Raw genomic sequence first — 3,867 nt, 5'->3', positions numbered from 1 at the left:
CCAAGAAGTGGTATTTCGCTTGCAGCGAATATACACTTCTTGAGATTTGCATACAACTTATGCTTTCGCATAAGTGTAAGAACCTGACGAACGTGAGTTTTATGAACTTCCACGTCCGTCTTACCGTCCATGGCTCGGCTATGGACGAATACATCGTCAAAATAACTCGGTGCGAATTCTCGCACCGGTCTCAACAGATTTGTTACACATCTGTTGAATCTTGCAGGGGCGTTACTAAGCCCCTGAGGCATCAATAGCCATTTCTAGAGCATCCCACTGGGAGTGCTCACTGCTGTGTACGGGATGTCCCGTTCACGCATAAGGATTTGGTAGAATCCTTCCATAGATAAAAAGATCGTACTCTTAGACATACCATCTATAATTACGTCTTTTCTAGGGATCGGCATTTGAGCCGGTACCGTTGCAGCATTCCGTTTATTGAATGCGTGCAGTATCCGCCACCTTCCTGTTGCCTTTCGCACACAGAAGGTCGGGGAGCTATGTGGGAAGGTTGACTCCCTTACTTGGCCCGCTTTTACTCGATCGATTAAGAATTTATCGATCGCAAGTACTTGTTCACGTGGCAGTGGCCACTGCTTCATGACACAGTACTTCGAGCCCGTTTTGAGCTCGATCTCATGTCGAGTGCCTTTATCCTTGGGCAACTTGCATGAAACTGTTTCAGGGAATACATCCCTGTATTCAATCAAATCATTGTATAAAGGATTTTATTTAAGTGGTTCCCAGGATTGAGTTGTATATCTCTCAAGCCGAGTCTTCGTATCGAGGACACTTTCGTCCATCAATGAGCTGCTGAGAACCCGTTCGTTCTCTGCAAAAATTACCGCTGATCGAATGTCGGTTACGTAATCGTCCTCTGTGACGAGATTGCAGATCTGCTTGATTTCCCCACAATGCAGATCTCTCAAGCACCGCTTAGGTTCTAGGGTTGTAATTGAGTTATCTCCGAAGTTAACTTCGGAGGCGCATACAGTTAAAGAGATGAAGCACCTACTCTCGAACCGTCATTAACCAAGACATTAAATGTCTCGGTTTCTTCCTGGGATTTATCCACAGGCTGCCGGGGGATTAATACCTCGGGATCTAGAAGTCTAGTAACTCCACTATTTGAAGAGATTTCTCCTCAGGTACGTGGGGACCTCTTCCCTAAACGTCTTGCGATTGTGATTGCGCTATCACAGTCGGGTCCACTACGGTCGACTCTCTACACGACCTAGGATCATCATGTTGTCCATTTTGGACAACCGGAATCTTCTTGAATGTCACCCGCTAGGCGTACATTCATGTCTCAATCCACTCTACTTATTCGAGTGGTGGACCTTCGTTGCTGCCTACGCATTCGTTCAGCCGCCGGCAGCTGACTCAACAGTGTGATTAGTAACTAGTTATCACACGTGTGATCTTGTGCAGTCGTACCAACGACCGTACCACAAGTGAGGCCATCGCACTCACTCGTAGTACAACCACACGCTTGTGGACGCTCCAAGACGTTCGTCAGATGGCCATCTGATAAACAAGAGGCAGGCATCTTTACAAATCGATGCTGCCAGCTGATCCTTGGCTCATATTTTGTAAGCCAAGGTAAACCTAGGATGACATCAAATCTGTCATCCAAATCCAGTACGATTAAATCATCATCGTACTGTAAATCTTTTAGCGTGTAGTGAAATTTCATTATGCGTTTCGTTACTGCTAGACGCACCGTGGTCCACGTTGGAGGGATGTCGCGCTCAATATATTTGAGCAAACGGCCCTCAAGCGACTTGCGACGAATAGAAATTGTCGACGCCTCACAGTCCTCTAGGGCTCTTAGTGACAAATCAAATGTCACTTTCAACTCTAAGGTGATGAGGGATACCTCATCGCTAGGTGCAGAGACACATAATGATTGTGTGTCTGGAGCAACTTTAGTCAAGAGGTTTGCAAATTCTCTTGAGGTTGCTGGATCAGTAGGGCGTTGCGCCCCTACTGACCCCGACCGTTTTTTTGCGGTCCGCCTTGCTGTTGCGATTTCGCAACAACGTCGGACCTGCGACCGTTGCCCTTTTTGGCATACGGTCCAAAATTGACATCATTACGTTCAGCGCCTCTCGTTACTGGGCGTAAGGCTCTACACTCATGAGCGTAGTGTCCTAACTTTTGACAGCAGTGCATGTCTACAATCGCTTATTGTTTGAAAAGCGAGGTCTCTCACTTTCGACATAAGAGATAGGTTCTGGACCTCCCAGTTCGTGTCGTCTTGGAGGACGATATGATGACGAACTAGCTTGAGCCTGTCTCAAGCTAAAGTCCTCTATCGTGCAGCACGTCCATAAACGAAGCTTTTCCCTCATGGGATTCGCTGAAACAGCAAATGACCAGCATGTTTGCACCGCCTGATCAGGCTTTTCGCATGCGAGCACGGCTCCTCGCGACTCGACAGGGTAAAAGAACCTTAGGGGACTTTGTCCAGGAGTTGAGAGCTCTCATTGCCTCTATGCATCAAGATTCGGTGCAAGAAGCAATTGTCGAAACCATCTTTATGGGGGATCTCAATGAAGGCGTTGCCCGGATGGAATTATTCCAATCTCATCCTGCAACTTTCGAAGAGGCAGTAGCCATAGCGCTACGCGCTGAGTTCGACTTTAAGTCTGCTCGCGTTAGCACGCCTGTCTACCGAACAAGCTCTTCGAGCACATGGGTACCGTCTAATAGAGCGGAACCTATGGATTTGAGCCTCGTTGAGGAAGGAGATGAGGCTCTTCAAGCTGTGAAACAGCATAAGACCATCCGTAGATGTTATATGTGCGGAAGCACGAGACATTTACGCCCTGCCTGCCCTCTTCGAATTTCGCGTAAAGCTCGAAAGAGCTCCAACTCCGACCTATACCAGAGATCTGGTACGGTGCGGGAAAACGTCGATACCCAGTAGGTGCGGGGCGCCCTACTGGGGAAGACCTAGGCTCTGTTGAACCTCAAGGAGGTGAGAATAAACAGAACCTAGCCCCAATTAGCTCGGTGCTCAATGGCACGGGGCGAGAGTACAAGCCTGGCTTGCTAGTCGCTCAAGCGACTGTAAAGGGCTTTGATAAGCCGTGGTCAATTTTAATTGACTCAGGAGCGTCTTGCAATTATGCTCGACGCCTTTCCCTTGAAGGAAGTCAACAATACGTTGAGGCGCTTANAGCATGTTTGCACCGCCTGATCAGGCTTTTCGCATGCGAGCACGGCTCCTAGCGACTCGACAGGGTAAAAGAACCCTAGGGGACTTTGTCCAGGAGTTGAGAACTCTCATTGCATCTATGCATCAAGACCCGGTGCAAGAAGCAATTGTAGTGACCATCTTTATGGGGGGTCTCAATGAGGGCGTTGCCCGGACGGAATTGTTCCGATCTCATCCGGCTACGTTCGAAGAGGCAGTTGCCATAGCGCTACGCGCCGAGTTTGACTTTAAGTCTGCTCGCGTTAGCACGCCTGTTTACCGAACAAGCTCTTCGAGCACATGGGTTCCGTCTAATAGAGCGGAACCTATGGATTTAAGCCTCGTTGAGGAAGGAGAAGAGGCTCTTCAAGCTGTGGAACAGCATAAGACCATCCGTAGATGTTATATGTGCGGAAGCACGAAACATTTACGCCCTGCCTGCCCTCTTCGAAATTCGCCTAAAGCTCGAAAGAGCTCCAACTCCGACCTAAACCAGAGATCTGGTACGGTGCGGGAAAACGTCGATACCCAGTAGGTGCGGGGCGCTCTACTGGGGAAGACCTAGGCTCTGCTGAACCTCAAAGAGGTGAGAATAAATAGAACCTAGCCCCGATTAGCTCGGTGCTCAATGGCACGGGGCGAGAGTACAAGCCTGACTTGCTAGT

This window comes from Bremia lactucae, linkage group LG6, assembly GCF_004359215.1.
Source record: "Bremia lactucae strain SF5 linkage group LG6, whole genome shotgun sequence".
Taxonomy (NCBI): Eukaryota; Oomycota; class Peronosporomycetes; order Peronosporales; family Peronosporaceae; genus Bremia; species Bremia lactucae.
This window is presented reverse-complemented; position numbering follows the sequence as displayed.